Source organism: Aegilops tauschii, chromosome 3 (assembly GCF_002575655.3).
Source record: "Aegilops tauschii subsp. strangulata cultivar AL8/78 chromosome 3, Aet v6.0, whole genome shotgun sequence".
Lineage (NCBI taxonomy): Eukaryota > Viridiplantae > Streptophyta > Magnoliopsida > Poales > Poaceae > Aegilops > Aegilops tauschii.
Window position 1 is genome coordinate 501,017,566 of NC_053037.3, and position 25,808 is coordinate 501,043,373.

A 25,808-nucleotide genomic window follows, 5' to 3' on the forward strand; every position below is an offset into this window, starting at 1 on the left:
GCTCTCGCTCGCGCTGCTGCTGCTCCTCCGCCCCTCGCTCGTGCTGCCGCTCTGTTCTTGCTGTTGGTCACGCTGCTGCATTGCTTTTGCTTTCGTTCGTGCTACTGCTCCACTCTTGCTCTCGTTCGTGCTGCTGCTCTGCTCTTGCTCTCTCTCGCGCTGCTGCTGCTGCACGAGCTCCGACAGCTACAGGAGTTGCTGCTTTAGCACTCGCTCGTGGTGCTGCTGCACGACTTGCTCTCTGCTAGTGTGTTCCCTGCTCGAGCATCTGCTAATTTAGATCACTGCTTCTCTACTACTAGTGCTCGAACGCCCTAAACAACTATTGTAATGCTCTGCTACTAGTTCAATCAGTTTCGACAGTAAAATTCAGTTTCGACTGTAAAGTTCAGTTTCTTCAGTTAAGTTCAGAGTGAATAGTATCTACCGCATCTGTCGGAGAGGCCGTGGTGCGGCTCATGCGTTTTACATCTAGCACTTTTTGGTGATGTATTTTACATCATCTATTGCAGATGATATTAGAGTTCCACTTCAGATTAACGTTGTCTGTCTTGTCCCGCTTTAGCCTCGCCGTTGTACACCTCACCGGAGCTATTCCAACGACAGAACCGTCCATCATAGCGGAGCAGTACCCTCGGCGCCGTTTCTAGAGGCCTCAGATCTTCTTCCCCGCCTACGACAGTCACACCAGCATCACCATCATCCACGTCCAACCCAATGATGCTAAGGTCGACAAGGCTATGCCAAAGAGGTTGTACACTCGTCGCATCACTTTGTTACTTTGCATTCATGTCGACCCCTTAGGGATCCTTTGCTATGGTACTACTATAAGTGCATTTGGTTAGAAGGAGTGGAGCAAAGCAAATCTGGAGGATTTTTTTCCTTTGGTGTCTCATTCAAAGAAAAAACATAGCAATTTTAATATCCACTTGGACGTCCTTTTCAAATTAATATGCATGAAGAACAGGACTAATTGCATTACTGGCATAATAAGATTCTTATTTTTTTTCATTTTCACGTGGTTCGACTTTAATTTGACCATGTTTCTCCATTCCTGTGTTCTTCCAATTCATGTGAACCAAACACCCAGGTTGACAGAAATCCTATGTTTCCAAATGCTCTATTTTGCACATGCATTCCTATCCTATTCCTGTGTTTTTCCTGTCCCTGCGTTTATAGAATCCTCCAATTCTAAGGAGCCCTTACAGATTTACTTCATTTTCAGATAGGCGTCAAAGAAAACTCTGTGTGTTATGTCCTGCTCCTGCCGTGCTGTCATCCACCCCACCTGAGGTGCACCATTGGTAGAAGCGTTCACTGCAGCAGAGATTCCCCCTGCAGACTTTATTTTGCCGCCTCAGATCATCTTCCGTGTTGCCGGTAACCACGCCAACTGCATTACCATCATCGACTAAGAAGATGAACCTGAGGACTACACAGTTCTACAAGAGAGGTCGCACTCTTTTGTTGGTGGGAAACGACACCTATGGGATCACAAGAATCCCTACTACGGTTGTCGGGGCGCGGGGTTGTGAGAAGAGCAGGATTAGCAGTCAGCACAAGGGTCGTTTACCCAGGTTCGGGCCGCGAAGACGCGTAATACCCTAGTCCTGCTTTGGTGTGTATTTGAGAGAGTTCTTGAGCTCTCGAACTAGCTATGGTGGCTGCATAGTCCAAAAGAGCTGAATACCTCTCCAGTATGCCAAGGGCCTCCTTTTATAGTCGAAAGGGGCTGCCACAGTGGCACACAGGAGGTGAAAAGGCCTACAGTGCTGCGAGCTTATCGCTCGTGTTACAGGACAAGACGCATTTAATACGTAGCTTAGGTGTCCCTTAGCTTTATTGGGGACGGGAACGAGGTCCGTCCCGTCTGTTGCCGCCTCGCCTTGCTTCGACACGCGCCCAGGCCAGCGGTGCATGTAGCGCTATGTAGGCAGGCAGGCAGCTAAGGTGGCGCGGTGGTAGGGTCTTCACGAAGATCTGCATGCCACCACGCAGGTGCTTGCTGAGTTGGCGTAGAGGCCGCCTGTCGCCACGCAGGTGCCTGCCCAATGGTTGAGCTAGCAGCTGCTTGGGGACGGCGGTGGAGTCTTGGTCGACACGGGCCTGGTTGTGGCCCTGCTGACGCCCTTGGCAAGGGCCTTGCCGGGGCCCGGCAAGGGTCTTGCCGTGGCGTTGCAGTCGTCCCCGGCAAGGCGCTTGTCGGGGGTCTTGTGAATCTCCTTGGCAAGGATCCCGCCGAGGGTTGCCGTCTTCTGGTTCTCATCGGCTCTCATGTCTCTATGGTCTTGACAAAGATTTGCATGCTACCACGGAGGTGCCTCCCGAGCCCTAGTTCCAATGTGGTTGGTTGAGTTGGAACCCGTGGGCTCAAGGGTGGCTCGCTCTGTTAGCATCAGGCAAGTTGCCCCGGCAAGGCTCTTGCCGGGGCCGCGGAGGCTGCCCCGGCAAGGTGATACGTCTCCAACGTATCAATAATTTTTGATTGCTCCATGCTATATTATCTTCTGTTTTGGACATTATTGGGCTTTATTATTCACTTTTATATTATTTTTGGGACTAACCTATTAACCGGAGGCCCAGCCAGAATTGCTGTGTTTGCCTATTTCAGAGTTTCGCAGAAAAAGAATATCAAACGGAGTCCAAACGGAATGAAACCTTCGGGAACGTGATTTTCGGAACGAACATGATCCAGAGGACTTGGACCCTACGTCACAAAACAAAAGAGGAGGCCACGAGGTAGGGGGCGCGCCTACCCCCCCCCCCCCAGGCACACCCTCCACCCTCGTGGGGCCCCTGTTGCTCCACCGACGTACTCCTTCCTCCTATATATACCTACGTACCCCCAAACGATCAGATACGGAGCCAAAAACCTAATTCCACTGCTGCAACATTCTGTACCCACGAGATCCCATCTTGGGGCCTGTTCCGGAGCTCCGCCGGAGGGGGCATCGATCACGGAGGGCTTCTACATCAACACCATAGCCTCTCCGATGATGTGTGAGTAGTTTACCATAGACCTTCGGGTCCATATATAGTTATTAGCTACATGGCTTCTTTTCTCTTTTTGGATCTCAATACAATGTTCTCCCCCTCTCTCGTGGAGATCTACTCGATGTAATCTTCTTTTGCGGTGTGTTTGTTGAGACCGATGAATTGTGGGTTCATGATCAAGTTTATCTATGAACAATATTTGAATCTTCTCTGAATTCTTTTATGTATGATTGGTTATCTTTGCAAGTCTCTTTGAATTATCAGGTTGGTTTGGCCTACTAGATTTTTTTCTTTCAATGGGAGAAGTGCTTAGCTTTGGGTTCAATCTTGCGGTGTCCTTTCGCAGTGACAGTAGGGGCAGCAAGGCACGTATTGTATTGTTGCCATCGAGGATAACAAGATGGGGTTTTTATCATATTGCATGAATTTATCCCTCTACATCATGTCATCTTGCTTAAGGCGTTACTCTGTTCTTATGAACTTAATACTCTAGATGCATGCTGGATAGCGGTCGATGTGTGGAGTAATAGTAGTAGATGCAGGTAGGAGTCGGTCTACTTGTCTCGGACGAGATGCCTATATACATGATCATACCTAGATATTCTCATAACTATGCTCAATTCTGTCAATTGCTCAACAGTAATTTGTTCACCCACCGTAAATATTTATGCTCTTGAGAGAAGCCACTAGTGAAACCTATGGCCCCCGGGTCTATTTTTCCATCATATTAATCTTTCAATACTTAGTTATTTTCATTTCTTTCTATTTTACTTTGCATCTTTATCATAAAAATACCAAAAATATTATCCTATCATATCTATCAGATATCACTCTCGTAAGTGACCGTGTAGGGATTCACAACCCCTTATCGCGTTGGTTGCGAGGATTTATTTGTTTTTTGTAGGTGCGAGGGACTCGCGCGTAGCCTCCTACTGGATTGATACCTTGGTTCTCAAAAACTGAGGGAAATACTTACGCTACTTTGCTGGATCACCCTTTCCTCTTCAAGGGAAAACCAACGCAGTTCTCAAGAGGTAGCAAGATGGATTTCTGGCGCCGTTGCCGGGGAGGTCTACGCAAAAGTCAACATACCAAGTACCCATAACAAACCCTTATCTCCCGCATTACATTATTTGCCATTTGCCTCTCGTTTTTCTCTCCCCCACTTCACCCTTGCCGTTTTATTCTCCCTCTCTTTTTCGTTCGCCTCTTTGCCGTTTGCTTGTCGTTATGGCTAGTCCTTTATCTTCTCTGTTATCTCCTGAAAATGAAGTTCTCAATTTAAACAAAGGGAGGGAGAAAATTTGAAAGACGCTTGGTATAGAATTTGCAGTGCTCAAAATAGATCTACCAGGAAGCAATCTACTTCTGTTCTTCTCCGCAATTTTTATGTAGGCACTAATCCTTGGTATAGATATATTCTTGATACCATTACCGGAGGGAATTTCTTGGGTAGCCATACTTTTGACTCTTATATGCTATGATAGATTTATTTGGCTCACCACCTCTTTTGGTTAATGGAACTATGTTAACTTTGGAGCATGTAATGCAAAGACTTGAAATTATTGAAAATAAAGTTGCTACCATAGAGTTAATTGAAAATCTGGATAAAAAGATCCACAACCAAATTACCCAATATGGATCTAAGGTAGGAGTCACTTTGAAAAATATTAAAGAGAAGGAACCCATAGTTAATGAAAGAATAAATCAAGATTCCACTAGAATCGATAAACTTGAGGGTATCATTACCAACTTGGGAACCGCTTTTTCTTCCGTAAAGAGTACTCCAAGTCCTCTGACTAAAATTGCCAAGCTTATGTATGTTCCTAAAAATAAGGGTGAATTCTCTAGTAAGGAAACTGCGGATCTTAAATCTATAAGTATTCATCCCAATCTTTTTGGTATCATTAAGGAACCATTTGCTACAAATGAATTTTTCGATCTTGTTCCTAAAAGTTTGATAATTAATAAAAAGAACGAAACTCTAAAAGATAATAGATGTCTTATTGAAGAATTGCCCACCAAAGATGGCAATACCTAGATCTATCCTTGCTTTTATGCCTAGCTAGGGGCGTTAAACAATAGCGTTTGTTGGGAGGCAACCCAATTTTATTTTTAGTTTTTTTTTGCTTTTTGCTTCTGTTTAGGAATAAATTTTTGTTCTAGCCTCTGGTTAGATGTGATTTTATGTTTTAATTAGTGTTTGTACCAAGTTAAACCTATAGGATCTTCTTGGATGATAGTTATTTGATCTTGCAGAAAATTCCAGAAACTTTCTGTTCACGAAAATAATTGTTAAAAATCACCAGAATGTGATAAAATATTGATTCAAATTTCTGCTGATCAATAAACAAATTTTATAGGTCGTCCTATTTTGGATGATTTTTTGGATTTCCAGAAGTTTGCGTTAGTTACAGATTACTACAGAATGTTCTGTTTTTGACAGATTCTGTTTTTCGTGTGTTGTTTGCTTATTTTGATGAATCTATGGCTAGTAAAAGAGTTTATAAACCATAGAGAAGTTGGAATACAGTAGATTTAACACCAATATAAATAAATAATGAGTTCATTACAGTACCTTGAAGTGGTCTTTTGTTTTCTTTCGCTAACGGAGCTCACGAGATTTTCTGTTAAGTTTTGTGTTGTGAAGTTTTCAAGTTTTGGGTGAAAGATTTGATGGATTATGGAACAAGGAATGGCAAGAGCCTAAGCTTGGGGATGCCCATGGCACCCCCAAGATAATCTAAGGACACCAAAAATCCAAAGCTTGGGGATGCCCCGGAAGGCATCCCCTCTTTCGTCTACTTCCATCGGCAACTTTACTTGGAGCTATAATTTTATTCACCACATGATATGTGTTTTGCTTGGAGCGTCTTGTATGATTTGAGTCTTTGATTTTTAGTTTGCCACAATCATATTTGCTGTACACACCTTTTTAGAGAGACACACATGATTTGGAAAGTATTAGAATACTCTATGTGCTTCACTTATATCTTTTGAGTTATATAGTTTTTGCTCTAGTACTTCACTTATATCTTTTAGAGCACGGTGGTGGATTTGTTTTATAGAAACTATTGATCTCTCATGCTTCACTTAGATTATTTTGAGAGTTTTAAATAGCATGGTAAGTTTCTTAAATAATCCTAATATGCTATGTATTCAAGATGAGTAAAAGCTTTCTTATGAGTGTGTTGAATACTAAGAAAAGCTTGATGCTTGATAATTCTTTTGAGATATAAAGATGGTGATATTAGAGTTATGTTAGTTGAGTAGTTGTGAAATTGAGAGATACTTGTGTTAAAGTTTGTGGTTCCCGTAGCATGCACGTATGGTGAACCGTTATGTGATGAAGTCGGAGCATAATTTATTTATTGATTGTCTTCCTTATGAGTGGCGGTCGGGGACGAGCGATGGTCTTTTCCTACCAATCTACCCCCCTAGGAGCATGCACGTAATACTTTACTTTGATAACTTGTAGATTTTTGCAATAAGTATATGAGTTCTTTATGACTAATGTTGAGTCCATGGATTATACGCACTTTCTTCCTTCCACCATTGCTAGCCTCTCTAATACCATGCACTTTTCGCCGGTATCATACACCCACCATAAACCTTCCTCAAAACAGCCACCATACCTACCTATCATGGCATTTACATAGCCATTCCGAGATATATTGCCATGCAACTTACCACCGTTCCGTTTACTATGACACGCTCCATCATTGTCATATTGCGTTTGCATGATCATGTAGTTGACATCGTATTTGTGGCAAAGCCACCGTTCATAATTCCTTCATACATGTCACTCTTGTTTGATTGCATATCCCGGTATACCGCCGGAGGCATTCACATAGAGTCATATTTTGTTCTAAGTTTTGAGTTGTAATTGCTAAAGTTGTAAGTAAATAAAAGTGTGATGATCATCATTTTTAGAGCATTGTCCCAAGTGAGGAAAGGATGATGGAGACTATGATTCCCCCACAAGTCGGGATGAGACTCCGGACGAAAAAAAAGAGGCCATAAAAAGGAGAAAAGGCCCAAATAAAAAAATGAGAGAAAAAGAGAAAAGGGACAATGCTACTATCCTTTTACCACACTTGTGCTTCAAAATAGCACCATGGTCTTCATGATAGAGAGTCTCCTATGATATCACTTTCATATACTAGTGGGAATTTTTCATTCTAGAACTTGGCTTGTATATTCCAATGATGGGCTTCCTCAAAATGCCCTAGGTCTTCGTGAGCAAGCGAGTTGGATGCACACCCACTTAGTTTCTTTTGTTGAGCTTTCATACACGTATAGCTCTAGTGCATCCGTTGCATGGCAATCCCTACTCACTCACATTGATATCTATTGATGGGCATCTCCATAGCCCGTTGATACGCCTAGTTGATGTGAGACTATCTTCTCCTTTTTGTCTTCTCCACAACCACCATTCTATTCCACATATAGTGCTATGTCCATGGCTCACGCTCATATATTGCGTGAAGATTGAAAGAGTTTGAGCACACCAAAAGTATGAAACAATTGCTTGGCCTGTCATCGTGGTTGTGCATGATTTAAATACTTTGTGTGGTGAAGATAGAGCATAGCCAGACTATATGATTTTGTAGGGATAACTTTCTTTGGCCATGTTATTTTGAGAAGACATAATTGCTTAGTTAGTATGCTTGAAGTATTATTATTTTTGTGTCAATATTAAACTTTTGTCTTGAATCTTTCGGATCTGAATATTCATACCACAATTAAGAAGAATTACATTGAAAGTATGCCAAGTAGCATTCCACATCAAAAATTCTATTTTTATCATTTACCTACTCGAGGACGAGCAGGAATTAAGCTTGGGGATGCTTGATACGTCTCCAACGTATCTATAATTTTTGATTGCTCCATGCTATATTATCTTCTGTTTTGGACATTATAGGGCTTTATTATTCACTTTTATATTATTTTTGGGACTAACCTATTAACCGGAGGCCCAGCCCAGAATTGCTGTTTTTTGCCTATTTCAGAGTTTCGCAGAAAAAGATTATCAAATGGAGTCCAAATGGAATAAAACCTTCGGGAACGTGATTTTCGGAACGAACATGATCCAGAGGACTTGGACCCTACGTCAAGAAACAAAAGAGGAGGCCACGAGGTAGGGGGCGCGCCTACCCCCCCAGGCGCACCCTCCACCCTCATGGGCCCCCTGTTGCTCCACCGACGTACTCCTTCCTCCTGTATATACCTACGTACCCCCAAACGATCAGATACGGAGCCAAAAACCTAATTCCACTGCCGCAACCTTCTGTACCCACGAGATCCCATCTTGGGGCCTGTTCCGGAGCTCCGCCGGAGGGGGCATCGATCACGGAGGGCTTCTACATCAACACCATAGCCTCTCCGATGATGTGTGAGTAGTTTACCACAAACCTTCGGGTCCATAGTTATTAGCTAGATGGCTTCTTCTCTCTTTTTGGATCTCAATACAATGTTCTCCCCCTCTCTCGTGGAGATCTATTCGACGTAATCTTCTTTTGCGGTGTGTTTGTTGAGACCGATGAATTGTGGGTTTATGATCAAGTTTATCTATGAACAATATTCGAATCTTCTCTGAATTCTTTTATGTATGATTGGTTATCTTTACAAGTCTCTTCGAATTATCAGTTTGGTTTGGCCTACTAGATTGGTTTTTCTTGCAATGGGAGAAGTGCTTAGCTTTGGGTTCAATCTTGTGGTGTCCTTTCCCAGTGACAGTAGGGGCAGCAAGGCACGTATTGTATTGTTGCCATCGAGGATAACAAGATGGGGTTTTTATCATATTGCATGAATTTATCCCTCTACATCATGTCATCTTGCTTAAGGCGTTACTCCGTTCTTATGAACTTAATACTCTAGATACATGCTGGATAGCGGTCGATGTGTGGAGTAATAGTAGTAGATGCAGGCAGGAGTCGGTCTACTTGTCTCGGACGTGATGCCTATATACATGATCATACCTAGATATTCTCATAACTATGCTCAATTCTGTCAATTGCTCAACAGTAATTTGTTCACCCATCGTAAATACTTATGCTCTTGAGAGAAGCCACTAGTGAAACCTATGGCCCCCGGGTCTATTTTTCCATCATATTAATCTTTCAATACTTAGTTATTTTCATTGCTTTCTATTTTACTTTGCATCTTTATCATAAAAATACCAAAAATATTATCCTATCATATCTATCAGATCTCACTCTCGTAAGTGACCGTGTAGGGATTGACAAACCCTTATCGCGTTGGTTGCGAGGATTTATTTGTTTTGTGTAGGTGCGAGGGACTCGCGCGTAGCCTCCTACTAGATTGATACCTTGGTTTCTCAAAAACTGAGGGAAATACTTACGCTACTTTGCTGCATCACCCTTTCCTCTTCAAGGGAAAACCAACGGAGTGCTCAAGAGGTAGCACAAGGGCCTTGCCGGGGGAGTCCACCTCGCCCTCTCGCTCTTTGGTATCTTTGGTCTTGGCGTTGCCTTGGCCATCTTGTGCTTCGGCTTCTCTCCGGCTCCCCTCCTCTGCCCTACTTAGTGTGGTCATGGCGCGCGGCTCCGACTGCCCGTGCACAAGTAAAGGGGTACAAAGGTGTGCCCCTTCTTTTGTACACCGACAGGAGCCCCTGGGCTTGGGCCACACATAAGCGCGACACGTTGTTGGGCCAGGCCCTGAACGGTGCGCGGGCAGGCGGGGCGGATTTTCACCGCAGTAAGTCTTCGTCTGCTGCGCTTCCCCATGACCCACGCATTGTGGAGGATCGTGCGTGTAACGTGGGGAGCATCCATGGGGCGGTTCTCGCATGCATGCGTCACATCGCGGTAGAGAGGCGGCTCGCGCCTTCCCCATAAAAAGAGGGATCCGTGGAGGCGCGGTTCATTTACTGGGTGGACTTGGGTCGCAGTCTTCAAGGTGCCCACGCCCCCCCCCCCCCCGATCACGGGGCGGGGAACGGTCGCCTCACCCATCTTTTCGACCCTGCTCGCTCGCCACGCGTCCTTCATGCAAGTGGCGGGCGGTGGAGGCGGGAAACCGGGCCGTCGCTGATTGGTGCAACGGGTCAGTCCTGATTCCCTGCGCCTCCGACGGCTGGATTGGCTGAGTGGGGCGGCCGAGCCTCGACCCCGCCCCTTTATAAGGAGGGGGGAGGGGGCGTCGTCCCACATTCCTTCAGCATCCATCCTCCTCCACCTCCGCTCCTTTCTTCCACCTGTCATAGTGAGAGGAGGCGTTGGGCCTTCGACGGTGGCGGCGAGGGTTGCTGCTCGTCAGCGCGTCCCTCCTTCCCACGAACCCGTGGCGGTGGAGCCAGCCATGAGAGGAAGGGGGAGGGGCGTGGCCGAGGTCGCCGCGGCGGTCGGGGGAGAGGGGGACGAGGTGGTGCGGCGGCCGTGCCTCCGCCAGCGGTGCCTCCCGCGATGGAGGGTCACGTCGGGGACCAGCCCCGCGAGTTCTTCATCAGGCTGCGCCAGCCACCGCGTCGTCGTCTCCGTCTCCCCACCCCCTTCATTGAGGAGATGGAGCTCGATCTGCCCCAGACCCTCAGATTGCACATGAGGGGTTGCGGGACCGGCGGTACGCGGGTCGACGTCGACTTCCCCGCTCCGCATGTTATGTATCTCCGTCGTGGATGGAAGACATTTGCTCGCATCCATAGCCTGATGGTGGGGTTGGTCCTCTACTTCAAGTTAATGGAGGGCGGCCTACTCTCCGTCAAGGTCTTCGGAGATCTTGGAACTCACCTGAAGTGCTGTGTGGAGAGCTCCTTCGACGATGATGTTGGGGAACGTAGTAATTTTAAAAAAATTCCTACGCACACGCAAGATCATGGTGATGCATAGCAACGAGAGGGGAGAGTGTTGTCCACGTACCCTCGTAGACCGACAGCGGAAGCGTTATCACAACGCGGTTGATGTAGTCGTACGTCTTCACAATCTGACCGATCAAGTACCGAACGTACGGCACCTCCGAGTTCTACACACGTTCAGCTCGATGACGTCCCTCGAACTCCGATCCAGCCGAGTGTTGAGGGAGAGTTTCGTCAGCACGACGGCGTGGTGACGATGATGATGTTCCACCGACGCAGGGCTTCGCCTACGCTCCGCAACGGTATTATCGAGGTGTAATATGGTGGCGAGGGGCACCGCACACGGCTAAGAGATCTCAAGGATCAATTGTTGTGTCTCTGGGGTGCCCCCCTGCCCCCGTATATAAAGGAGCAAGGGGCAGGCAGCCGACCAAGGGGAGAGGTGCGCCATAGGGGGGAGTCCTACTCCCACCGGGAGTAGGACTCCTCCTTTCCTTGTGGGAGTAGGAGAAGGGAAGGGGGAAGGAGAAAGAAGGAAGGGTGCGCCCCCCTTCCCTAGTCCAATTCGGACCAGACCATGGGGAGGGGTGCGGCCACCTTTTGAGGCCTTTCTCTCCTTTCCCGTATGGCCCATTAAGGCCCAATACGAATTCCCGTAACTCTCCGGTACTCCGAAAAATACCCGAATCACTCGGAACCTTTCCGAAGTCCGAATATAGTCGTCCAATATATCGATTTTTACGTCTCGACCATTTCGAGACTCCTCGTCATATCCCCGATCTCATCCGGGACTCCGAACTCCTTCGGTACATCAAAACTCAATAAAACTGTCATCGTAACGTTAAGCGTGCGGACCCTACGGGTTCGAGAACTATGTAGACATGACCGAGACACGTCTCCGGTCAATAACCAATAGCGGGACCTGGATGCCCATATTGGCTCCCACATATTCTACGAAGATTTTTATCGGTCAGACCGCATAACAACATACGTTGTTCCCTTTGTCACCGGTATGTTACTTGCCCGAGATTTGATCGTCGGTATCTCGATACCTAGTTCAATCTCGTTACCGGCAAGTCTCTTTACTCGTTCCGTAACACATCATCCCGCAACTAACTCATTAGTCACAATGCTTGCAAGGCTTATAGTGATGTGCATTACCGACTGGGCCCAGAGATACCTCTCCGACAATTGGAGTGACAAATCCTAATCTTGAAATACGCCAACCCAACAAGTACCTTTGGAGACACCTGTAGAGCACCTTTATAATCACCCATTTACGTTGTGACGTTTGGTAGCACACAAAGTGCTCCTCCGGTAAATGGGAGTTGCATAATCTCATAGTCATAGGAACATGTATAAGTCATGAAGAAAGCAATAGCAACATACTAAACGATCGAGTGCTAAGCTAACGGAATGGGTCAAGTCAATCACGTCATTCTCCTAATGAGGTGATCTCGTTAATCAAATGACAACTTATGTCTATGGCTAGGAAACATGACCATCTTTGATTAACGAGCTAGTCAAGTAGAGGCATACTGGTGACACTCTGTTTGTCTATGTATTCACACATGTATTATGTTTCCGGTTAATACAATTCTAGCATGAATAATAAACATTTATCATGATATAAGGAAATAAATAATAACTTTATTATTGCCTCTAGGGCATATTTCCTTCACTCTCCCACTTGCACTAGAGTCAATAATCTAGTTTACATCGCCATGTGATTTAACATGAATAGTTCACATCACCATGTGATTAACACCCATAGTTCACATCGTCATGTGACCATCACCCAAAGGGTTTACTAGAGTCAGTAATCTAGTTCACATCGCTATGTGATTAACACCCAAAGAGTACTAAGGTGTGATCATGTTTTGCTTGAGAGATAATTTTAGTCAACGGGTCTGTCACATTCAGATCCGTAAGTATTTTGCAAATTTCTATGTCTACAATGCTCTGCATGGAGCTACTCTAGCTAATTGCTCCCACTTTCAATATGTATCTAGACCGAGACTTAGAGTCATCTAGATTAGTGTCAAAACTTGCATCGACGTAACCTTTTACGACGAGCCTTTTGTCACTTCCATAATCGAGAAATATATCCTTATTCCAGTAAGGATAATTTTGACCGCTGTCCAGTGATCTACTCCTAGATCACTATTGTACTCCCTTGCCAAAATCAGTGTAGGGTATACAATAGATCTGGTACACAGCATGGCATACTTTATAGAACCTATGGCCGAGGCATAGGGAATGACTTTCATTCTTTTTCTATCTTCTGCCGTGGTCGGGTTTTGAGTCTTACTCAATTTCACACCTTGTAACACAGGCAAGAAACTCTTTCTTTGACTGTTCCATTTTGAACCACTTCAAAATCTTGTTAAGGTATGTACTCATTGAAAAAACTTATTAAGCGTCTTGATCTATCTCTATAGATCTTGATGCTCAATATGTAAGCAGCTTCACCGAGGTCTTTCTTTGAAAAACTCCTTTATGCTTTACAGAATAATTCTACATTATTTCCGATCAACAATATGTCACTTACATATACTTATCAGAAATGTTGTAGTGCTCCCACTCACTTTCTTGTAAATACAGGCTTCACCGCAAGTCTGTATAAAACTATATCCTTTGATCAACTTATCAAAACGTATATTCCAGCTCCGAGATGCTTGCACCAGTCCATTGATGGATCGCTGGAGCTTGTATATTTTGTTAGCACCTTTAGGATTGACAAAACCTTCTGGTTGTATCATATATAACTCTTCTTTAATAAATCCATCAAGCAATGCAGTTTTGTTTATCCTTTTGCCAGATTTCATAAAATGCGGCAATTGCTAACATGATTCGGGCAGACTTAAGCATAGATACGAGTGAGAAACTCTCATCGTAGTCAACATCTTGAACTTGTCGAAAACCTTTTTGCGACAATTCTAGCTTTGTAGATAGTGACACTACTATCAGCGTCCGTCTTCCTCTTGAAGATCCATTTAATCTCAATGGCTCGCATTTCATTGGGCAAGTCAATCAAAGTCCATACTTTGTTCTTCATACATGGATCTCATCTCAGATTTCATGGCCTCAAGCCATTTTGCGGAATCTGGGCTCACCATCGCTTCTTCATAGTTCGTAGGTTCGTCATGGTCTAGTAACATAACCTCCAGAACAGGATTACCGTACCACTCTGGTGCGGATCTTACTCTGGTTTACCTATGAGGTTTGGCAGTAACTTGATCTGAAGTTACATGATCATCATCATTAACTTCCTCACTAATTGGTGTAGAAGTCACAGGAACAGATTTCTGTGATCCAATAAGGGAGCAGGTACAGTTACCTCATCAAGTTCTACTTTCCTCCCACTCACCTCTTTCGAGAGAAACTCCTTCTCTAGAAAGGATCCATACTAAGCAACGAATGTCTTGCCTTCGGATCTGTGATAGAAGGTGTACCCAACTGTCTCCTTTGGGTATCCTATGAAGACACATTTCTCCGATTTGGGTTTGAGCTTATCAGGATGAAACTTTTTCACATAAGCATCGCAACCCCAACGACAACTTTGGTTTCTTGCCAAACCACAGTTCATAAGGCGTCGTCTCAACGGATTTTGATGGTGTCCTATTTAACGTGAATGTAGCTGTCTCTAATGCATAACCCCAAAACGATAGTGGTAAATTGGTAAGAGACATCATAGATTGCACTATATCCAATAAAGTACGCTTATGACGTTCGGACACACCATTACACTGTGGTGTTCCAGGTGGCGTGAGTAGTGAAACTATTTCACATTGTTTTAACTGAAAGCCAAACTCGTAACTCAAATACTCTTCTCTACGATCAGATCGTAGAAACTTTATTTTTCTTCTTACGATGATTTTCCACTTCACTCTGAAATTATATGAACCTTTCAAATGTTTCAGACTTATGTTTCATTAAGTAGATATACCCATATCTGCTCAAATCATCTGTGAAGGTGAGAAAATAACGATATCCGCCATGAGCCTCAATATTCATTGGACCACATACATCTGTATGTATGACTTCCAACAAATCTGTTGCTCTCTCCATAGTTCCGGAGAACGGCGTTTTAGTCATCTTGCCCATGAGGCACGGTTCGCACGTATCAAGTGATTCATAATCAAGTGATTCCAAAATCCCATCAGTATGGAGTTTCTTCATGCGCTTTACACCAATATGACCTAAACGGCAGTGCCACAAATAAGTTGCACTATCATTATTAACTTTGCATCTTTTGGCTTCAATATTATGATTATGTGTATCACTACGATCGAGATCCAACAAACCATTTTCGTTGGTGTGTATGACCATAGAAGGTTTTTATTCATGTAAACAGAACAACAATTGTTCTCTAACTTAAATGAATAACCGTATTGCAAAAAAATGATCAAATCATATTCATGCTCAACGCGAACACCAAATAACACTTATTTAGTTTCAACACCTAATCCTGAAAGTACAGGGAGTGTGCGATGATGATCATATCAATCTTGGAACTACTTCCAACACACATCGTCACCTCGCCTTTTACTAGTCTCTGTTTATTCTGCAACTCCCGTTTTCGAGTTACTACTCTTAGCAACTGAACCAGTATCAATTACCGAGGGGTTGCTATAAACGCTAGTAAAGTACACATCAATAATCTGTATATCAAATATACCTTTGTTCACTTTGCCATCCTTCTTATCCACCAAATAGTTGGGGCAGTTCCGCCTCCAGTGACCAGTTCCTTTGCAGTAGAAGCACTTAGTCTCAGGCTTAGGTACAGACTTGGGCTTCTTCACTTGAGTAGCAACTTGCTTGCCGTTCTTCTTGAAGTTCCCATTCTATCCCTTTGCCCTTTTCTTGAAACTAGTGGTCTTGTTAACCATCAACACTTGATGCTCTTTCTTGATTTCTACCTTCGTCGATTTCAGCATCGCGAAGAGCTCGGGAATTACTTTCATCATCCCTTACATACTATAGTTCATCATGAAGTTCTACTAACTTTGGTGATGGTGACTAGAGAATTCTGTCAATCACTATTTTATCTTGAAGATTAACTCCCACTTGATTCAAGCGATTGTAGTACCCAAACAATCTGAGCACATGCTCACTAGTTGAGCGATTCTCCTCCATCTTTTAGCTATAGAACTTGTTGGAGACTTCATATCTCTCAACTCGGCTATTTGCTTGAAATATTAACTTCAACTCCTGGAACATCTCATATGGTCCATGACGTTCAAAACGTCTTTGAAGTCCCGATTCTAAGCCGTTAAGCATGGTGCACTAAACTATCAAGTAGTCATCATATTGAGCTAGCCAAACGTTCATAACGTCTGCATCTGCTCCTGCAATAGGTCTGTCACCTAGCGGTGCATCAAGGACATAATTTTTCTGTGCAGCAATGAGGATAATCCTCAGATCACGGATCCAATCCGCATCTTTGCTACTAACATCTTTCAACATAATTTTCTCTAGGAACATATCAAAAATAAACAGGGAAGCAACAACGCGAGCTATTGATCTACAACATAATTTGCAAAATACTATCAGGACTAAGTTCATGATAAATTTAAGTTCAATTAATCATATTACTTAAGAACTCCCACTTAGATAGACATCCCTCTAATCCTCTAAGTGATCACGTGATCCATATCAACTAAACCATGTCCGATCATCACGTGAGATGGAGTAGTTTCAATGGTGAACATCACTATGTTGATCATATCTACTATATGATTCACGCTCGACCTTTCGGTCTCCGTGTTCCGAGGCCATATCTGTTATATGCTAGGCTCGTCAAGTTTAACCTGAGTATTCCGCGTGTGCAACTGTTTTGCACCCGTTGTATTTGAACGTAGAGCCTATTACACCCGATCATCACGTGGTGTCTCAGCACAAAGAACTTTCGCAACGGTGCATACTCAGGGAGAACACTTATACTTTGATAATTTAGTGAAGGATCATCTTACAATGCTACCGTCAAACAAAGCAAGATAAGATGCATAAAGGATTAACATCACATGCAATCAATATAAGTGATATGATATGGCCATCATCATCTTGTGCTTGTGATCTCCATCTCCGAAGCACCGTGCTTGTGATCTCCATCTCCGAAGCACCGTCATGATCACCACCGTCACCGGCGCGACACCTTGATCTCCATCGTAGCATCATTGTCGTCTCGCCACCTTATTGCTTTTACGACTATCGCTACCGCTTAGGGATAAAGTAAAACTATTACATGGCGATTGCATCTCATACAATAAAGCGACAACCATATGGCTCCTGCTAGTTGCCGATAACTCGGTTACAAAACATGATCATCTCATACAACACATTATATCACATCAGGTCTTGACCATATCACATCACAACATGCCCTGCAAAAACAAGTTAGACGTCCTCTACTTTGTTGTTGCATGTTTTACGTGGCTGCTACGGGCTTAGCAAGAACCGTTCTTACCTACGCATCAAAACCACAACGATAGTTTGTCAAGTTGGTGCTGTTTTAACCTTTGCAAGGACCGGGCGTAGCCACACTTGGTTCAACTAAAGTGAGAGAGACAGACACCCGCCGGTCACCTTTAAGCAACGAGTGCTCGCAACGGTGAAACCAGTCTCGCGTAAGCGTACGCGTAATGTCGGTCCGGGCCGCTTCATCTCACAATACCGCTGAACCAAAGTATGACATGCTGGTAAGCAGTATGACTTATATCGCCCACAACTCACTTGTGTTCTACTCGTGCATAACATCAACGCATAAAACCAGGCTCGGATGCCACTGTTGGGGAACGTAGTAATTTCAAAAAAATTCCTATCCACACGCAAGATCATGGTGATGCATAGCAACGAGAGGGGAGAGTGTTGTCCACGTACCCTCGTAGACCGACAGCGGAAGCGTTATCACAACGCGGTTGATGTAGTCGTACGTCTTCATGATCCGACCGATCAAGTACCGAACGTACGGCACCTCCGAGTTCTACACACGTTCAGCTCGATGATGTCCCTCGAACTCAGATCCAGCCGAGTGTTGAGGGAGAGTTTCGTCAGCACGACGGCGTGGTGACGATGATGATGTTCCACCGACGCAGGGCTTCGCCTAAACTCCGCAACGGTATTATCGAGGTGTAATATGGTGGAGAGGGGCACCGCACACGGCTAAGAGATCTCAAGGATCAATTGTTGTGTCTCTGGGGTGCCCCCCTGCCCCCGTATATAAAGGAGCAAGGGGGAGGCAGCCGGCCAAGGGGAGAGGCGCGCCATAGGGGGGAGTCCTACACCCACCGAGAGTAGGACTCCTCCTTTCCTTGTGGGAGTAGGAGAAGGGAAGGGGGAAGGAGAAAGAAGGAAGGGTGCGCCCCCCTTCCCTAGTCCAATTCGGACCAGACCATGGGGAGGGGTGCGGCCACCTTTTGAGGCCTTTCTCTCCTTTCCCGTATGGCCCATTAAGGCCCAATACGAATTCCCGTAACTCTCCGGTACTCCGAAAAATACCCGAATCACTCGGAACCTTTCCGAAGTCCGAATATAGTCGTCCAATATATCGATTTTTACATCTCGACCATTTCGAGACTCCTCGTCATATCCCCGATCTCATCCGGGACTCCGAACTCCTTCGGTACATCAAAACTCAATAAAACTGTCATCGTACGTTAAGCGTGCGGACCCTACGGGTTCGAGAACTATGTAGACATGACCGAGACACGTCTCCGGTCAATAACCAATAGCGGGACCTGGATGCCCATATTGGCTCTCACATATTCTACGAAGATTTTTATCGGTCAGACCGCATAACAACATACGTTGTTCCCTTTGTCACCGGTATGTTACTTGCCCGAGATTTGATCGTCGGTATCTCGATACCTAGTTCAATCTCGTTACCGGCAAGTCTCTTTACTCGTTCCGTAACACATCATCCCGCAACTAACTCATTAGTCACAATGCTTGCAAGGCTTATAGTGATGTGCATTACCGAGTGGGCCCAGAGATACCTCTCCGACAATTGGAGTGACAAATCCTAATCTCGAAATACGCCAACCCAACAAGTACCTTTGGAGACACCTGTAGAGCACCTTTATAATCACCCATTTACGTTGTGACGTTTGGTAGCACACAAAGTGTTCCTCCGGTAAACGGGAGTTGCATAATCTCATAGTCATAGGAACATGTATAAGTCATGAAGAAAGCAATAGCAACATACTAAACGATCGAGTGCTAAGCTAACGGAATGGGTCAAGTCAATCACGTCATTCTCCTAATGAGGTGATCTCGTTAATCAAATGACAACTTATGTCTATGGCTAGGAAACATAACCATCTTTGATTAACGAGCTAGTCAAGTAGAGGCATACTAGTGACACTCTGTTTGTCTATGTATTCACACATGTATTATGTTTCCGGTTAATACAATTCTAGCATGAATAATAAACATTTATCATGATATAAGGAAATAAATAATAACTTTATTATTGCCTCTAGGGCATATTTCCTTCAGATGAAGATTCCTCCTCAAGCGGGAGTGACGAGGAGAGGACAGCAATAGCGACGACGAGGGAGTCGGGCGGCAGGATGCCGACCCCGACTTTGACTGATCGCGTCGCCCCTCCCTCGGCCTCACGCCCTGCCGAGGGCCATCCTCGTCAAGCTCTCCATCGGCGCGTCCCCCATCGCCTCCTTGGGCGGCTGGCGTAGGAGGGCCAGAGAAGGCAAAGAAGGCGGGCGGCTGGCGTAGGAGGGCCGGAGAAGGCAAAGAAGGCGGGCGGCGGCCGTCAACTCGGAGTACGCGGGCACCGACGCCTTTGTCGCGTATTGTCGGGTCGTTGCCTCATCTTCCAGCCCCTCCGCCAGCACCGGGATGCTCTCTTGGCGCCTTCTGCTCCTCGCACCTCGCCTAGGCGCTCCTTTTGCCCTCCTGCTGTCTTGTTTCACCTCCTGAGGAGAGGGACAAGAAAGGGATTACGGGCACCTTATCTCCTTTTAGTTTGTATGCATGCGGGCACTTGTTAATTTTTAAACTTGTAATCCCCTTGCTCATGTTTTTTATTCCGTACGAACTGTACCTGTATGGGAAATCTTTAATGAAAAAGGGTGTTTGCCGGGTTCTTTGTGCGTGAGTGAGGCCCATGCCAAGGACGAATCCTTGTTATTTCTAAGGTAAACATTCTCGCCCGGCAACAGGCCTTGCCGTCCCCCCACTTTGGTCGACCATTCTCACACTCTTGGCGGAGGCAGGGGCGAAGCAGGGTTAGGCCCCTCGTTCATTTCTCTTGCCACCGCGACTATGACCAAGTTCCGACCCAGGGGATAGCTCTTGGGTACGGGAAAAGGGGATCACGGTGGTTTTAAGAATATAAACGAGGTTTCATATGTCCCAGTTCTATACGAAAGTGCATAACAGGGGATAAAAGACTTATCTAAATCCGCAGCCCCCGGCAACCTTGGCTTGCTGTGGTTGGATCCTTGTGTCTTCAGCCCCCGGCGATCCTGGCTTGCCGGGGCCGGAGCGCCGGTCCATCCTCTTTCTCCCAAGCGGCTCAGTAGATATGTCAACATGCCCTGCGAACCAAAGAGGACAGAAAGACGCACACTTGACCTCTAGGCTAGGGGTTAGTCGCCGCTAAGCACTATCAACCCTAACCGAGGAAGAGACTTAACCTAGCATGCATGCTATAACTTAGGGCACCAGCGCTTCATTTATTTATGCTCAGGGTCTGCGCCTGGCTTTGTACAGAGGGTTACATGCCTTGCCGGCAAAGCTTGTACAAAAGGTGGCTTGCCGGGGGGCCCGGCAAGCCGCGCCTTATGGGTAAAACTTGCGAAGATGCTCGATGTTCCAGGAGTTGCTCACTGGGACATCATCTTCGGTCTCCAGGCAGACTGCGCCGGGCCTGGTGACTCATATTACCCGATAAGGGCCTTCCCACTTTGGCGTCAACTTGTTGGTATTCTTGGCCGACTGAACGTACCGAAGAACAAGGTCGCCTTCCTCAAAGCTTCGGGCATGAACCTTGCGGCTATGGTAGCGGCGCAAGGCTTGCTGGTAGCGTGCTTCTCTCACAGCCGCCCGAAGACGATCTTCCTCAAGGAGCATTGCGTCATCTTGCCGCAATTGCTCTTGCTCAAGCTCGTCGTAAGCGAGCACTCGAGGTGACCCGTATGTGAGTTCTGTGGGGAGAACTGCTTCTGCCCCGTATACCAGGGCAAAGGGTGTCTGGCCGGTGGCTCGATTTGGCGTCGTCCTGATCGACCAAAGAACCGCCGGCAACTCATCAATCCAGTGCCTTCCGCTCTTATGCAGCTTGTCAAAAGTCTTTGTCCTCAGGCCTCGCAACACTTCAGCATTTGCCCTCTCCGCTTGGCCGTTGCTCCGTGGGTGTGCCACGGAGGCAAAACAGACCTTGCTGCTAAGGTTTTGGATGTATTGCATGAAGGTGTGGCTTGTGAACTGCGTGTCGTTGTCGGTGATGACTCTGTTTGGCACACCAAAATGGCAGACTAGTCCCTTGAAGAACTTGACGGCTGACTGTGTTGTCACCTTCCTCACTGCTTCCACCTCCGGCCACTTTGTGAACTTGTCGATTGCAACGTACAAGTATTCAAAGCCCCCGACCGCACGGGAGAAGGGGCCCAGTATGTCGAGCCCCCAGACCAAAAATGCCAGGAGAGAGGGATTGTTTGAAGGGCTTGAGTTGGTTGATGAAGCTTCTTTGAATGGAACTGACACGCTTCACACTTGGTTACTAGTGCCGTTGCATCCTGGAGGGCAGTGGGCCAGAAGAAACCCTGCCGGAACGCCTTGCCGACAAGGGCCCTCGACCCTATGTGGGAGCCACATATGCCTCTGTGTATCTCCGCAAACAGCTCCAGTCCTTCCTCCCGGGGAATACACTTCAATTTCACACCGTTCGGTCTCTTTCTGTATAGGACGTTATCAACGAACTGATACATAGCAGACCGACGGGCTACTTTCTCCGCTTCTTCCTGCTCCTCGGGAAGCTCCCCTGTTTGGAGGAATCGGACGGTATGCTGCGCCCATGCCGGAGCCTGGGGCTCGACGGCAAGGACCAAAGGCATTTCTTCTGTCATGGGAGTGGCCGTCTCTACGGCCAGGGCTTGACGGCCTGCCGGAGTCGAACGCTCCTCGGCAGGCTCAGGGCACACGACAACACCCTTGCCGGCGGCCCCTGGGGGCTCGGCGGGAAAGTACTTGTCGGGGCCTGATTTCCTCCGCTTGTTCTGCTCCGTTGATGGTTCAACGGATGGTTGAGTCAACCGAAGCAAAAAGGTACCTGGTTCCACAAGTAGCTTGAATGCAGCGCGCTTTGACAGGTAGTCAGCGATGTCGTTCTCCGCTCGGGGAACGTGCTCCGCTTGTATACCGTCAAAGTGCTCTTCCAGCTTCCTCACCTCATCTACGTAGACCTCCATCAACGGGCTCTGATAATCCTTGTTGACTTGTCTGACGACAAGCTGTGAATCACCCCGGACGATGAGCTTTTTTACTCCGAGGTCTGCCGCGATCCTGAGACCGGCAAGCAATCCCTCGTATGTAGCAGTGTTATTGGTGGACATCTCCCTGGGAAAGTGCATCTGGATTACATACTTGAGGTGCTCTCCGGTGGGTGCGACGAGCAGCACACCAGCACCGGCGCCTTGTAGCGAGAAAGCTTCATCAAAGTACATAATCCAGTCGCGAGATGTTTCCTTGCCGGGGAGAGTGGTCTCCTGGATCTCTTCGTCAGGTGTTGAGGTCCATTCTGCAATGAAGTCCACCAGGACTCTGCTCTGGATGGTTGAAGTACTTTCAAACTTCAACCCAAAGCTTGACAATTCCAAGGCCCACTCCACAATCCTTCCGGTTGCGTCTGGGTTGTGCAGTATCCATTGCAACGGGAGGCGGGTGACGACGGTGATCTCGTGGGCTTGGAAGTAATGACGCGGCTTCCTCGAGGCCATAAGGAGGCCGAAGAGCAATTTCTACACACCGGAGTACCTTGACCTAGCCCCCTGCAAGAGGGAGCTGACAAAGTAAACCGGGTGCTGCATCATCTTCTTCTTCTGCACCACCTCATTTGGCCGCGCGGGCCCTGCCCTGACAGCGTCAGTTTTTGCCGGGAGCCTTGCCTTGCCGGCACCAGGCCTTGCCGGGGGTGTCTCTGACTTGCCGTCCGCTGGTCTTACCGTTGCCACAGCCTCTTCGTCAATCTCCCTCTGCGCCACTAGCGCGGCACTGACCACTTGGTTCGTCGCCGCCAGATACAGCAGCAACGGTTCTTGTGGTTTTGGCGCAACTAGTATCGGCGTAGAGGAAAGGTATCTCTTCAGGTCTTGCAACGCCGCTTCAGCCTCTGGGGTCCACTCCATTGGGCCCGCCTTCTTTAGGATCTTGAAAAAAGGAAGGGCGCGCTCAGCAGACTTGGAGATAAATCGGCTCATGGCGGCAACGCAGCCAGTGAGCCGACGCACATCCTTGATCCGCTTGGGCACCTCTATCTGCTCGATAGCCTTGATCTTGTCTGGGTTTGCCTTGATCCCACGCTGTGACACGAAGAACCCGAGAAGTTTGCCGAACGGAACACCGAAGACACACTTCTCAGGGTTCAGCTTGAGGTTGATCTTGCGCAGGTTGGCAAATGTCTCTTCTAAGTCTTGTACAAGAGTTGCCTTGTCCTTGGTTTTGACCACTATGTCATCCATATAGGCTTCCATATTTCTATGTAGCTGAGGTTCAAAACCAATTTGGACTGCCCTTGCAAACGTTGAGCCAGCACTCTTCAACCCAAAAGGCATCCGTAAAAAGCAGTACGTACCACATGGGGTGATGAATGTTGTCTTCTCTTCGTCTTCTCTTGTCATGAAGATCTGGTGGTAGCCCGAGTAGGCGTCGAGGAATGATAACAGATCACACCCGGCCGTGGAGTCAACAATCTGGTCGATGCGCGGCAACGGGAAGGGGTCCCTAGGACAAGCCTTATTGATATCTGTGTAATCAATACACAGCCTCCACTTCCCGTTTGCCTTGCACACCACTACCGGATTGGCCAACCACTTCGGATGGAGCACTCCCCTCACCAAGCCCACTGCTTCCAACTTCTTGATCTCCTCTGTGATGAACTCCTGCCGTTCCAAAGCTTGCTTCCTGACCTTCTGCTTGATGGGTTGCGCATGGGGACAGACAACAAGATGGTGCTCAATCACTTCCCTGGGAACGCCGGGGATGTCAGATGCTTGCCATGCAAACACGTCGACATTCGCCCGCGAGAAAGTGATGAGCGCGCTTTCCTATTTGCTCTCGAGGGTGGAGCTTATGGTGAAAGCCCCTCCCGTGCCATCCTCCCTGACGGACACCTTCTTGGTCTCTGGTGGCGTAGCTCTGGATTTCTTGCTCTTGCCGGTGGAGCTCTCTGGCACGTCCTCGACGGTAGCACAACACTCCGAAGAGGTGCGCTTGCCAGAGTGGGTGCGAGAGGTCTTGCCGGTCTTCTTCTTCCCTCCCAGGGCTTCAGCGGCAGGAGTAAGTGCCTTGGCGGCAGCTGCTGCATCTGCTTCTCGGTATAGTAGGTCGGCGCAGATCAACGCGTCCTTCTTGTCGGAGGGGACGGTGATGATGTTCATCGGCCCAGGCATCTTCAGCGTGTTGTAGGCGTAGTGCGACGCTGCCATGAACTTGGCCAGTGCCGGGCGGCCGAGGGTCCCGTTGTAGGGCAAGGGGATCTCGGCTACGTCGAAGACAATCCTCTCCGTCCTGTAGTTCAGCTCGCCTCCAAACGTCACGGGCAACGTGACCTTCCCCTTCGGTTGGCTCCTCCCCGGGTGGACCCCTTGAAACGTGCCTGTTTCCTCGAGGTCTCCATCAGGAATTTGCAGCCTTTTGATCACAACGGGTGAGATCAAGTTCAAATCGGCCCCGCCGTCAACCAGCATCTTGTTCACCTTGAGGTTGTGTATCGTTGGTGAAACCAACAATGGCAAACACCCGACCGCAGTTGTGCGGTCAGGGTGATACTTGGCGTCAAAGATGAGGGGCGTGCTGGACCACTTCAGCGGCTTCTAAGCGTCGAACGAAGGCTCCGCCACTGTAATCTCACGCGCCCACTGTTTGAGCTGGTGGTGAGAAGTATGCAGCGAGGCGCCACCGTCGACGCACATGGCCTCTGTAGCCTTCTGGAACTCTTGCTCGTCGGACTCCTAGTCCTCGTCATGATCATCATCTTCTTGCTTCTTGTTGCGGCCCTGAGCGGGCCTCTCTTGTTGGCCTTGTCGCGGCAGCCTCCTTCGCTACCACGCTTCTTGCCGGATCCCTCGGCACCATCCTGGCCCTTCTCCTTGTCCCGCCTCTCGTACTCAGCTTTTTGCTTCTCAGCAAGCAACTCGACTTGTCGGCAGTTCTGGAGGTCGTGGCCCTTGGTACGGTGGATCTTGCAGTACTGCTTGTCGGAGCTTCCTGGCTTGTCGGCAACCGCCAAGGCCCGGCAGGCGGAGCACCCGGCAATCTCCTTGCCGGGGTCGTCTGCCTTGGCCTTCTTGGCGGCGCCGGTGCTGTCGGATCCCTCGATGGCAAGCATGGTCTTGCCCTTGTGTTTCCTGTTGCGACGCCGGCTTCATCGGGGTGGCGGTGTCTTCATCAGTAGAGTCGGTTTCCGCGCCGGCGTCCTCGCCGTGGTACTTCCTTCCCTCTTCAGCCCGGGCGCACCTATCGGCCAGAACATGAAGTTCGGCCACATCCTTAACCTTGTTCATCGCCAGCTCTTCGCGCATCTTGCGGTTGCGCACGTTCTGATGGAACGCGCTGATCACGGCGGCGGGATGAACATCAGGGATGTTGTACTGCACCCGGTTGAACCTCTGGATGTACTTGCGCAGGATTTCCCCTTCCTTCTGGGGAATGATATGCAGATCACTGGCCTGGCCGTGAGCTTGGTGGCCCCTGGTGAAGGCACCAACGAACTCATGGCACAGATCCGACCAAGAAGAGATGGAATCCGCCGGCA